Source organism: Nylanderia fulva, unplaced genomic scaffold (genome assembly GCF_048542155.1).
Source record: "Nylanderia fulva isolate GAGA-0341 unplaced genomic scaffold, ASM4854215v1 Scaffold199, whole genome shotgun sequence".
Classification (NCBI taxonomy): Eukaryota; Metazoa; Arthropoda; class Insecta; order Hymenoptera; family Formicidae; genus Nylanderia; species Nylanderia fulva.
This window is the reverse complement of record NW_028190259.1, coordinates 88671-103349: the sequence shown is the minus strand read 5'-3', so window position 1 is coordinate 103349 and position 14679 is coordinate 88671.

Below are 14679 nucleotides of genomic sequence, written 5' to 3'. Positions count from 1 at the left end.
ATTGCCTTCCGTTCCTACCGTATCGTCCATGTGCCCGGGTGTATCCGCATCTCATAAGCACGAGGTTAGATGGGAAGTTTTTGCGGGTGATGAATAATTTAACAACGCTTTGATGTACGCGCGGTACGCATAAGCGTTGTTTGGAGGCGACACGAGCTTTTAATTGAAATACACGTCGATTTGATTGAAGATGGAATGAAGAAAATGATTTACGGGGCCCATGTTGACGGCGGATGCGGCGGCGAGACCGGGTAGCGGCTCGGTTTCTACGCGTACCCGAAGACTTAGTAACGTGTGTGTGAGATCTAAATATTCTTCTCCGTGACCCGGGATGACGAATTCTAGCGGGGAGTCGTCCGAAAGCGAGGTCACGGGTTTGTAATGAATCCATTGCGAACTTTCGATGTTAGTTTGTGTGGGCGGTAAAGAGAAGAGGTCGAGCTCACTCTTTAAAGACTCGCTCGAGTGTGTGTGAAGAAATGACATTCTTTTTTATCGCCGCCCGCTCTACCAACGTTATTGTCACGGACAAACGTATTTAGAATAATGGCGATTAAGAAAATATATCGTATACTGTGCGCTTTTTACCGCTATTAGCTTTACGCCGTTTCGCGGACGACTTGAGTCTTTTTACAGTCGAGCGATTTTTCCTCGTATTATTTTTAGTTTCTTTTGTATTTGTTTTTTTTTCCCACGCGACTTGATTTTCGATAAACTTTTTTTCTTATTTGTCTTATGCCGTTTACGCGACGCGGTTACCGAGGATTTAGCGACGTGAGTCTTAAGCCTGCCGAAAGGAAACTGTGCTACATGAATTTTTTCATCTGATTTATATCCCGTACCTTTTATTAGACTACTTATTTTTTCCCTAGCTTTTCTCTTAAGATTGTTACGCGATTGTTCAAAATGATGTTTGACAGCTACCTTTAACGGCATTTTATTTTCAACATCTTCGAATATATTAACCCCGGCCCGCAAAGCTTCTTTACCCATTGCCCCTAGACCTCTAGTTAAATAAGGCAATACACGTCTGAACATTCTTCCGAGAAAACTACCTATTCCATGACCTCGCTGATAGGGTGAACCGACAAAAACTCGTGGAATTCCACCGCCGCAAGTTCCACCGTTTTGTAATTTGTTATAATACTCCGAATAATAATCCATATTAATGAACAAATTTCTTCTTTCTTATCAAAAAAATCTTTACAGAGTATTTTTGAAAATCTAATCGATACGTTTAAAATGTAAAGTCACCGTTAACGTGCCGGTTCAAATGGTATTTTTTTCCAGTATCGTCTTTTATATCGATTTCAATCCGTCGGAAATTTGTTAGGCGCACCGAGATATAATGCGGAGATGAGAAATGTTTCACTTGATTCGTTCCAAATTCGTAATCGCCTCCCCCCCCCCCCCCCCCGTGACAGGCACTATTCGGAGAAGAGGAGTTTGCACATCGCCTGTTATGTAAGGCTCGCAAATATCACAATAAACGAACAGTTTATCGAGAATACCTCGCGCCAAACTACACGCTTCGTAACTATAGAATCCCTTGCAACGTACTCCATTTTCGTCAAGAGAACCGAGTTTAAGAAAAATTGAAGTAGATTTTTCTTTGGAATTAAATTTAGATGTCGTGAGCATAGAACAAAAGTGACTTTTCCCCTTAGGAGCGTTATAAAGAAAATCAGCTAAACCGAGCATTTGCAAAAGTCTATCGGAAAAATGCATATAATGAATCAGATTGCAACCAGCAGGACACGCGAAAGAAAACAAAATACTACCGCCTGTAAATTTTTCTTGCTCTAAACGAAAATGGGAACCGACTTCTTTGCATGACGAATTAATCATGGAGACGAGCTCTTCCATGTTATTATAAACGCCACACGGTATTACGGCTTCCTTCGAAGTTAACACCTCATTTTTTTTATTTTTCTCTTTAACTTGAGGGTCGATATCGACGAAACTGACAAGGGACATGTCACAACTGTCCGGAACCGATTTGATTCTCCTTGAAATATGTTGTTAAATACACAAATCTAAAAGACACGTATTTTTTTATACGTGCGCAATTTGAGTTTTAAGGGGTGAAACACCCCTTTAAAGAATAACGGTATTTTTCTTTAGGATCAAATATCTGCTAAACTATAAGAGATATAAAGAAAAAACGTACAACAAATTTTAATGGCTTGAAGAGTACTTTAAAGTTATATGAACAAAAATTTTTTTTTTTTTTTTTTTTTTTAAAAACCCTCACCACCTAATTTTTTTTTTCAAAATTAAAAATTTTGTTTTACCTAATTTAAAGCTTATTTTTTTCCAAATTCAACCATGTGTAATAAAGTTATGTTACGAAATATCATTTTCGAAAATTAATTATAAACGCTCCCGTATATACGCTCATCCGTGCTATGTGCGTAAGTAATTACCGTCGAACAATAAAATATATAAAAAATGTTTTTGTATAATTCTTATTTATGTTTTCTATGTATTTATAACTGCGTATTGTGTATATTTAGATTTAAAAAAAAATTTTTAAATATAATTAATAAGAATTTTTTAAATATATCCCCTGCTTTCTTATTATTTCTTTAATATTTAATTTCTTCTATAAAAATTAAAAACAATTATATTTTATAATAAAATTATTTTTTAATTGAATCTTGCGAATACCAATGTCGCAATATTTGGCATAAACAAATTTTATATCTTACGTTAAATGAATCATAAGATAAGATTATGTGTACGTGTTCCAGATAAGTTATAATTTTTACAATAAAATCTTTAATACGTTAAAATAAATAATAAAATAAGATTATGTGATGACGTATTTCTGATAAGTTAATATAAATTGTTCATGTAGCAGCATAATTCTCACAGTCGGTGTAGTCTTTTCGTTGTAATAATATCTGTGTAAACTGTTCTTTTATTGCAATAGAAAGCAAAATATAACATCTTTGAATATGATTATCAATCCGCTTAACGTTGTTAGACTTTTATTGGTGTCAATAAATTCAATATATTTAACAGAAACGCCAGTAACTGAAGCAGAAGTGGAATTAAAGGAAAACATTAAAAAAATATTACTGGATAGCGTTTTTCATTATAATGGGGTGGAAGTAACGGAAGAAATATATCTCGATTATGAAGAACCTTATAAATTACATAGTTTTGAAATAATTGAAGATGACGAAGAAGCATGGCATGAAGATAGTTTAAATTCTCATCCTCATTGTTCAAATGATGATACAAATTTTGATAGTTCTTATAAAAGACGAGCTGTTGAGTATTGGCGATTTCGGGACACTGATGAAAACAGTAATGACAGAAAAAGGAATCGTCCTCTAAGAGTAGTACAAAATAAATTTAGAAGAGTTTCATCTGAACGTCAGTTAAGGCGATGGGAAGAACAAATACAATCAGGTGGAAGTCGTACAGAAAAATTATCTTACATCTCCAAATTTACACATGATAAATTTACTGCAGCTGTCGAATCAGGATTCATGGTTCATGATATTGATTTAAAAAGATGGGCTTTACAAGCTCAAGAAGAAATAGGAAATTTAAATCCTATATTTAAAGCATCTCACAGTTGGATAGCAAGATTTAAGAAGTCTCACCGAATTGTTTCAAGAAAAGTTACGAAGTTTGTCACTAGAAGAACATTAGAAGATTCTGCTGATTTGCAAAAATCAGCTGATGATTTTCTGGAAACAGTAAAACCTCTTATTGAACAGTTTGGATCTGAAAATATTTACAATTCAGATCAAAGTGGTTTCCAATTGGAACTTCACTCTGGAAGATCATTGTCTAACCAGGGAGAAAAGAAAGTAGAACGTGTCGTGCAATCCATATCATCAACAACCCATTCATATACGATACAACCAATAATATCCTGTAATGGCAATTTGTTGTCCCCTTTATTTATTGTATTAAAAGAAGCTAATGGTAAATTTGGACCAAGAGTACAAGAAAATTTATTTAAAGCAGAAAATGTTATTGTAAAAGCATCGAAATCTGGTAAAATGACATCAGGTATTTTCCTTTTATAATTACTTTTTTTAACAACCTTATTTTATTTAACAATTTAATAAGAGTCATAAAAAAACTATTAAATTAACATTTATATTTTGTACAGATCATTTTAAAATGTGGTTAGAAGAAGCTTATTTCGCAAACATTGGTCCTAATAGCGTTCTTCTTATCGATTCATGGACTGGACATTGCCCCAATATGATTTCGGATTTAACACCTCCTGGAACACATATTACTACTATGATAATACCGAAAGGAACTACAGGGAAAATACAACCATTAGATGTTTATGGATTCAGAATTTGGAAAAATTTTGCTAAAAGATTTTCAGATGCGGTTTTACTGTTGGAAAGTAATATAAACTTACATGAACGAAATAATATAATAAAATTGCAATCTTTGATACATAATCAATTGTCATCCCCACGATATCAAAACTTATTTAAATATTCGTGGTTTAAAAGTGGTTATACGAATGAAAGACCAGACGAATTCGAAAATCCAGTACACTTTAGTTTAGACGAAACTTTAACAAAATGTGATATCGAAGGTTGCAATAATATAGCTGTAGTAAGATGTTCTTGGTGCAAGAAGTCATTATGTTTGAAACATTTTTTTGTCGAATATCATTATTGTAATGTGTATAATGAGTGAATAATATAAAATGCAAATACATTTTTAAAAAAATCTAAATATACACAATACACAGTTATAAATACATAGAAAACATAAATAAGAATTATACAAAAACATTTTTTATATATTTTATTGTTCGACGGTAATTACTTACGCACATAGCACGGATGAGCGTATATACGGGAGCGTTTATAATTAATTTTCGAAAATGATATTTCGTAACATAACTTTATTACACATGGTTGAATTTGGAAAAAAATAAGCTTTAAATTAGGTAAAACAAAATTTTTAATTTTAAAAAAAAAATTAGGTGGTGAGGGTTTTTTAAAAAAAAAAAAAAAAAAAAAAATTTTTGTTCATATAACTTTAAAGTACTCTTCAAGCCATTAAAATTTGTTGTACGTTTTTTCTTTATATCTCTTATAGTTTAGCAGATATTTGATCCTAAAGAAAAATACCGTTATTCTTTAAAGGGGTGTTTCACCCCTTAAAACTCAAATTGCGCACGTATAAAAAAATACGTGTCTTTTAGATTTGTGTATTTAACAACATATTTCAAGGAGAATCAAATCGGTTCCGGACAGTTGTGACATGTCCCTTGTTAGATTACTTAATATCTAGATAGGAATCATCTTTGGCTAGTGCGCATGTGTGCGGTATAAAGTTACTAGAGAGGTAGATTACTTAATATCTAGATAGGAATCATCTTTGGCTAGTGCGCATGTGCGCGGTATAAAGTTACTAGAGAGGTGCCATACAAGGGAGAGCAGGAAGAACACGTGAGAGAAAGGAATTTGCACGCGCATTGTCACGCATGATACGCAAGTACGCACATGGTCAGAATAAAGAAAGGCAAAAATGTAGGAGATAAGGATTAAACAAAAGGCAGAGGTGAGGAAGGCTGAAGGAAGGAGAAGTAAGAAGTGAAGGGTAAAAGGAGGGAGAGAAGAGGAAAAGAGGAAACGACAGAAGAGGAAGAAAGAAGACAGGAAAGGACGAAGAGGAGATAAAAGGTGGTTAGATACAGAGAAGAAAGAGAAGGGGACAGGGAGGCTGGAGAAAGGAAGAGAAAAGAGAAAAGTGCAATACAGGAAGGTGAAGGAAAGAGTGAATGAAAAAGAAGAATGGAGGAGAGCAGGACCGGCGGGTGCAAAGAAGAAATAAGGGAGCTGAAGAGAAAGATGGACAGAGTGGAAATGATGATGAAGGAGATAGTGAGGTGGGTGAGAGAAAGAAAGAGAGAGAGTAAGGAGAAAGAAGAGAAAAGAGACAAGGAGGCAGAAGGGATAAGATAGAAGAGGAGACCCAGGGGGGAACAGAGGAGGAAATGGAAGAGAGGATCAAAGGAGGAATGCAAAAGAGGGAATGAAAAGGGAAAGAAAGAAGATTGGAAGAACAGGAAAAGCTAGAAGAAAGAGGAGAAGACTGGTGGAAAATAGTGAAGAAGGAAGAGGAAAAGAGAGAGGAAGAGGGAGAAGGGTGAAGAGAGAGGAGGATGGGAAGAAAAGAAAAAAGAGGAGAGAGAAAGAGGAAAAAGAAGGAGCCTGGGGAGCTGAAGAGGGAGAGAAACAGCAAAAAAGGAAAGAGGAAAGAAATGAGAGAACGGAGAAGAAAGATGAAAAAGGGAAGACAGGAGGAAAGGCAGAGCGGAGGGAAGGAAGAGAGGAAAAGATGGAGGTAAAAAGAAAAAGGATGCAGGAAGAAGAAAGAGAAGACAGAAGAAGTGAAGAGGAGAATATATGGAAAAAGGGAGAAGAAATGTGGAGAAAGAAGGAAAGAGTAGGGAGAAGGAGTAGAGAGAGAGAGAGAGAGAAAGAGAAAGAAGAGGGAGAAAATAGAAAGAAGAGCTGAGAAGATGGAAAGAAGATGGAGGAGGAGAAAAATATTGCATGGAGGACTGGATGGAGAAGACCAGGAGGAAAGGAGGATACTGCTGGAGAGGATGATAGAGGTGGTGCTGGATAAAAAAGCAGATATAACAAGGTCATGGGAAGTAAGAGAGGATGATGGGAGAATGATAGTGATGGTAGAGATGGAGAATGAAAAGGATAAAAGGGAGCTCTTGCAGAATGGGAGAATGATGTGGAGGAAATGGGAAATAGGAATTGAGGAGAATTTAACAAGAGAGGAAAGAAGAATTAGATGGATGATGATAAAAAGAGCGAGGAGAGAGAGAGCTAGAGGAAAAGAGGCGATGGTAAATGGTAAAAGGTTGTGGATAGAGAGGGAGGAATAGGAATGGAAAGAGGAGGAACAGAGGTTAGAGAGGAAAGGAGAATAGAAGGAGGAAGGGGAAAGGGAAAGGGGGAAGGGACTCAGAAAATTGTAAGGTCGCAAAATGGCCAGGCGAGGAAGGAGAGGAAGATCATGTTTGTAATAGGAAAAGGTGAGGAGGGAAGGAAAAAGCAGGTTTTGTATGTTAAAGGTGGAGAGAGAGGCAGGACAAAGAGAACCGAGGACCGGGACAGAAAATGTAGCTGAGCGGAGAACAGAGAGGAGGGAACAGAGGAGTAGCAAGGGAGAGGAGAGGACAAAAAGAGGAGGGACGAAGAGGGCCTAAGTATCGATGGAGGCCCAGAAGCGGAAAGAGAAAGAAAGGAGGCGAAAAAGGAGAGGAGAGAATGGAATAATTGTTCAGTGAAAAAATGTATTGTACAATGTATTATATGGAGAAAGGAGAGAAAGGAGATTGTAAAGGGTTTGGCGCATCCTTGAAAACGCCCCGGAAATCCCAAGAGAACTCGAAATAAACATTGAACTAAACATTTATATATTTGCTAACATAAACTATTACAAAAAATTATTTTACAATCAGGAGACGCGGTAGTGTCTCCGGCCATGTTTAAACCCTAAAAGACCTTAAAAGACACTACAAGTCTCCTTATCCTGCACCATCAAAGTCCATTTTTTGGGGGTGTAGAACTACTAAAATATAAAAAATTTTAAATTGCACGTAACATAACCTGAAAGGCGGCATCGCCACGAGTAATTTGAGCCAAGAAAAAATAAAATCGGTCAAGCCGTTCCGGAGATACAAGCGGTCAAAAAGTGACGTTTTTCATGAAAAATTAAGAAACGTCGTCTTCTTCTTCTTCTTCTTCTCTGTCCGCGTCCGCTGACGTCATCAGGATTATATATATATAAATCTCTTCTCACCTTTCACTCACACCTCCCTCAACTTCCACCCACCCCTTTCCCTCCCACATCCCGCCCCCACCCCCACCCCCACTCCCACCCCTCTTTCGCCCTAACTCACCCTCTTTCGTCCTATTTTTTCAGTCTTTTTGTTCTCTCTCACCCTCTGTTGTCCTCTTTCACCCTCTTTCACCCTCTTTCGTCCTCTTTCACCATCTTTCGCCTCTTTCACCCTCTTTCGTCCTCTTTCGTCCTCTTTCGTCCTTTTTCACCATCTGTCGCCTCTTTCATCCTCTTTCGTCCTCTCTCACCCTCTTTCATTCTCTCTCACTCTTTCATCCTCTTTCACTCTCTTTCGTCCTCTTTCACCCTCTTTCGCCCTCTTTCACCCTCTTTCGTCCTCTTTCACCCTCTTTCGTCCTCTCTCACCCTCTTTCGTCCTCTTTCACCCTCTTTCGTCCTTTTTCACCATCTTTCGCCTCTTTCACCTTCTTTCGTCCTCTCTCACCCTCTTTCATTCTCTCTCACTCTTTCATCCTCTTTCACTCTCTTTCGTCCTCTTTCACCCTTTTTCGCCCTCTTTCACCCTCTTTCGTCCTCTTTCGTCCTCTCACCCTCTTTTACCCTCTTTCGTCCTCTCTCACCCTCTTTCGTCCTCTTTCACCCTATTTCGCCCTCTTTCACCCTCTTTCGTCCTCTTTCGTCCTCTTTCACCCTCTTTCGTCCTCTCTCACCTTTTTTCGACCTCTTTCACCCTCTTTCGTCTTCTTTCACTCTCCTTTGTCTTCTCTCACTCTCTTTCATTTTTTTTCACCCTATTTCATTCTCTTTCACCCTCTTTCGTCCTCTTTCACTCTCCTTCGTCCTCTCTCACCCTCTTTCATTCTGTCTCACCCTCTTTCATTCTGTCTCACCCTCTTTCATTCTGTCTCACCCTCTTTCATTCCCTCTCACCCTCTTTCGCCCTCTTTCACCCTCTTTCGTCCTCTTTCACCCTCTTTCGTCCTCTCTCACCCTTTTTCGACCTCTTTCACCCTCTTTCGTCCTCTTTCACTCTCCTTTGTCTTCTCTCACTCTCTTTTATTTTTTTTCACCCTATTTCATTCTCTTTCACCCTCTTTCGTCCTCTTTCACTCTCCTTCGTCCTCTCACCCTCTTTTATTCTCTTTCACCCTCTTTCGTCCTCTCTCACTCTCTCTCACCTCTTTCACCCTCGTACGTCCTTTCTCACCCTCTTTCGTCCTCTTTCACCCTTTTTCGTCCTCTTTCACCCTCTTTCGCCCTCTTTCGTCCTCTTTCACCCTCTTTCGTCCTCCCTCACCCTTTTTCATTCCCTCTCACCCTCTTTCACCCTGTTTCGTCGTCTTTCACCCTCTTTCATTCCCTCTCACCCTCTTTCGTCCTCTTTCACTTTCTTTCGTCCTCTCTAACCCTCTTTCATTCTTTCTCCCCTCTTTTAATTGCAATGAGTTTAAAAGTAACAATTTAATTTTAATATCATTAGAATATTATTTAGCAGCGCGCCCAGTTTTTTTAACTAAAATTTTATTCAGAAATAAATATTTTTATCGGCTCTCAATATAAATAATATAAGTATGCTGTCTTCTAAGCTGGGCAATAGAGCCAAGGAAACGAAACAAAAAATTAATTAAACGGAACTGTATCTCAATTTGAGATCCCAAAGTTCCACATATAAATATTTATTTCTGAGTTTATTCACGCCTTGGGCTAATCACGGCGGTATTTACTAACATCTACTAAAAAGGCAAATGAAAAATATAGGATCGAAATGGTCTGAATAGCTTAGTTGGTAAGAGCAGTCGCCCGGAAAGTGAAAGACGCGGGTTCGATTCCCGCTTCAGCGACTTTTCGGACCTATATTTTTCTCGCTTATTTCTCCATATGTAAGTTTCGAAATTAATTTATATGTGGAACTTTGGGATCTCAAATTGAGATACAGTTCCGTTTAATTAATTTTTCGTTTCGTTTCCTTGGCTCTATTGCCCAGCTTAGAAGACAGCATATTTATATTAAAATTTTATTATTTCTTTTTATTTTATATTAATTTTAAATTTGCATAAGTTTTTAAATTTTAATTTTTGACTTGGCATCTTGCATTTTAGAGCAGATAAATTTTCCAATTTTTGCTGTATCAAATAATTTTACTTTTTTTTTTAACTTTATCGGTGTGTACACACAAAACATTTCTTTGAGTAACATAATTTTATATTATTTAATTTTCTTTCTAAAATATTTATAGCTGATTTCATAAAAATTTTAGATCAGCTTTGACATAGCTTATACATCTTTTTTCGGACAATGATTTATAAATCGCTTTTTTTATTTACTCTTATTAAAAGTACATTTATTTTAGTAGTAATAAGAAACTACAAATTAAGTAGAATATAAAAGTGGCCTCCTCTGATATTATTAATGAAGAATAATCATGTTTCTCTTGTTACATAACATGTCAAAATATCAAAATTGATAATTTATATATGCCTCCTTAAATGTGTAATAGAGCATATTATAACTTCTACATACATTTCTAAATATAAGAATTAATATTTTAATGAGAAAAACTGCTGGTCAAAAATAAACTCTTCAAGTTTTTTTGCATTACTTACAATAAATTGATATACATCTCGTTCAAAGTCAACATTTGGTAAATCTGACATCATGTGAACTATCATCACTTTGAAGACTTTAAATATTCTGATGTATTCGTATATTATGTGATATATTTTTTTATATTATATATAGTTACATATATGCAGTATTGCATATCACATGTTTAGTATATCATAAACATATTCTTTTATAAATATATATTTATATAATGATATTTGCAACTTTTTGATATTTATTAAATACTTTTATTATGTTACGTTATCATTTTATTTATACTATTTTTTCATAATAATTTTCTGCAACGCTATCCACATGTGGATAGTCCGCGACACGGGGACTAAGTTAAAACATTTAATGAAATTAAAGCTCTCGATGAAAATTCTACGAATATTTACTGTTCGTCACTCATCGATGATTACTATCCAAATAGACCTCAGGAATTAGAATCATTAAATTTGTACGATTTTGCCAAATTCTGGGAAATTACGAAACAGATGTCAAATAATGACGAAGTCAAGTGTTACAAACTGGCATCGGGTTTATTTTTAAAAAAACGAAATAAGGGTTATTTAATTAACCATTATCGATTTAATATAAAAACTGAGCCCGAAAAATACTTTTACTCGCTGCTTCTTCTGTTCAAACCATGGAGAGATTTGAGTGAAGTCAAAGATACATTCGAGACTTACACGGATGCCTTTAAGAATTCAGAGTCTGTTTTAACGAAGGCAATGAAATATCACGAAAGGCTCGAAGAAATACAGAAAGCTTTTGAGAACGTTGCTGAATTAATCGAGAAGCGCGAAAATGATCTGAAAACAGCAGACAGAGACAAATCCGATGACGATGAACTGGATTGTAATCCGATAGAAGCTGACGACGCGATGAAAGATCTGGAAGATTTTGGTAAGATTGACGACCCGATTGATTTATCGAAAATGATGTCGCAATTGAACAAAGACCAGAAAAGAGTCTTTGATGGAGTATGCCAAGTTTTACAAGATAAGAATCAGATTCTGCGACTGTACGTAAGTGGCGAGGGTGGTACAGGGAAAAGTTTTCTAATTGAAACGATTAAACATTGGATCAGAATAAATTTGGAAAAAACGACTGCCATATCTGCTCCCACGGGTATCGCAGCATTTAATATTGATGGCTTGACAATCGATAGAATGTTTCAACTACCCGTTAGTCATGAATCTACACCAAAATATACGCAATTGTCAGACATGGTCTTGAAAACTTTGAGAGACAAGTTAAAGAATGTCGAATTATTTATAATCGATGAAGTATCCATGATTTCAAATGTGACACTTATGTTTATTAATCTACGATTATGTGAAATCTTTGATACGACAGATACAGATGATGGTTTCTTTGGCAGAAAACACATTCTCCTGTTTGGGGACTTGTTGCAGCTTCCTCCTGTAAAAGGACAATTTTCGTTTGTTAAAATGTCTCGATCAGAGATTCAAAAGTATTTAGGTACCATGGGTGGATGTGATTTGTGGAGATTGTTCGAGTACGACGAACTTTTGATTAATATGCGACAAAGATGCGATAATACATATCGTGATATACTTTCTAGAATACGAATAGGTTTAGTAACGGATTCTGACATCAATGTTCTTCAGTCTAGAAGAATCAATTTTAAAGAAAGTAGTTGCGACGAAAGATTGAATGAACTTTGCACTTATATGAATCAATTACCGATTGATACAATTTGTTTATTGCCCACGTGTTATTTGTGCAAGGTTTTGAACACAGCAATGCTCGATAAAATCGACAGCGATGAAATTCTACTGATAGCAGAAGATGATGTCGACTGTGCTCCAGCAATGAAAAAAAAAGTGCATAAAATTTTAGAAGACAAAGATGATAAAGTGTCTGAAACAGCTGGCATTGAAAGAGTAATAGCGATTAAAATTGGCGCTAAAGTGATGATTCGACGAAACATTGACGTAACTTTGGGACTTGTCAATGGAACGATAGGCAATGTAGTTACAGTTAATCGCTCTGCTGACGGCAATCGTATTGATTCCATCAAAATAGTTATTTCGGGTAACAAAGAAATCGCAATAACGAAAGTAGATATTAAATTTGAAGTATTCCACAAATTAGTGGTACATCGAAAACAATTTCCATTGTCTCTCAGTTATGGAATAACTATACACAAAAGTCAAGGAATTACATGTAACAATGCAATGATGGATTTAGGAACGACTGTATTCAGTGATGGTCAAGCCTATGTAGGTTTGTCACGAGTAAGTAAATTGGAAGGCCTACATTTGATAAATTTCAATCCAGCATCAGTTAAAGCAAACTCGAGAGCCATTGTGGAATATAATCGACTGAGATCTATATTCAAATCTGAACTGCCACAAATCAATCGGTCCGAGAAAAAGGTTGTGAAAATGTACGATCGTCGATGGGCTATCCCTAATATCATTGATGATGTGCAGAATTATGATTGTGAGGAACCAGAAAGTATAGTTACGTGGAAAATATATGGCCTTTGCAATAACGATGCTGTTTCGTGTTACGCTAATGTAATATTACAATGTGCGTTTCATTGCGTACGTATTAGGCAACAAATACTGAAAAATAAAGCATCGAATGCATTGACTGATGCTATCTGCGCATATGGTGAACGTAAATATTGCAACATTCAAGCGGTTAGAAGATCTGTCGGAAAACGCTTCGAAGAACGAACACAACAAGATGTTTCGGAATTTTTTACGGCTCTAATGTCGACGTATTCCGACATCAATGATGTATTAGAACTCGAATTAAAGCACGTAACCTGTTGCTCGAATGTCAAATGTAATTACAATGTAACTAAGCTGGAAAGCAGTAGTTTGCTAATATTACCTATACATTCGACATTAAAAAGGAAAAAAGGTGTCACTCTACAAAGTTTGATTAATGTAGAATTTTCTAAATGGGAAACGATAAACGGCAATTGTAACGAATGTAAGGGTACCGTGTTGAAAAGGAAAACCGTAATCGAATCAACTTTATCCGTCGTAGTAATACAGCTCAATTTATATACTTTTGTAAACGGTGCTTCTAAAAAAATTATCAACAATCGGATTAACGCCGTGCCGACGAGTAATATCACGATTAATGAAAAAAAGTACAAGGTAATAAGCGCTATATTTCACGAAGGTGAAGAAATGAATCGTGGTCACTACACGTGTATGTTGAGAGCTGACACAAAATCGGAATGGTATTATTCTAATGATATGGAAGTGTTCAAGAAAAAATGGCCCAAAGGAGCACAAGGGGCATACATATTGTTCTTAGAACAGATTAAATAATGGCGCTGTATAAAGGCTGCCGTAAGCGCCGAAATGAAACATCGGCTGCTCTGGCGCTGTATAAAGGCTGCTGTAAGCGCCGAAATAAAACATCGGCTGCTCTGGCGCTGTATAAAGGCTGCCGTAAACGCTACATTAAAACATCAACTGTTCTAGCGCTGTATAAAAGTTGCCGTAAGCGCCAAAATAAAATATCGGCTGCTCTGGCGCTTTATAAAAGCTGCTGTAAGCGCTGCGTTAAAACGAGTGCAATAAGTTTCTAATTTGACCTAGGCTTCATGACATTTCAAAAAGTATCATCAAGAAAAAAATTATCAGACATAAATATGTATGTCGTGTTAAAATCGGAGAGACGAAGAAAAATATATGGTTGCGTTCTCACGAGAATGGGCGATGGAGGGGCCCATTCTTTATTTTCAATATTCATACAAGAATATAAATTCATTCTGTTGCAATTGAAATAAATGTGCAATGTATCGTTAAAAGTTATTACAATTATACAAACATTTACATATATGATTAAATAAAATATATATGTATACTATAATATAATTATATATTTTATATATGTACATATATACCATATATTTCAATTATTTTGAACTGTATTGCATAAATTGTTACTTATACAAAGTTATGTGATAAGAATCGAAAATACATATATTTGTGATACTTGAATTACTATTAATTTATACATGAATTACTATTATAGAAAGCTGCTCTATATATCTGTACTTTAAAAAGTAAGTGATATCCTAAAAAAATCATAAAAATGAAAAGGTCAGGCCATGTTCAAAAGAAGGCACTCAAAAATTTAAACGATCTAATAATAAATTATCACGAAAAGTAACTGATATATTATTCAAGGTGCCAGTTCAAAGTGAACATACGTAAAGTGTATATTATCTAAATTTAGTAATAATAT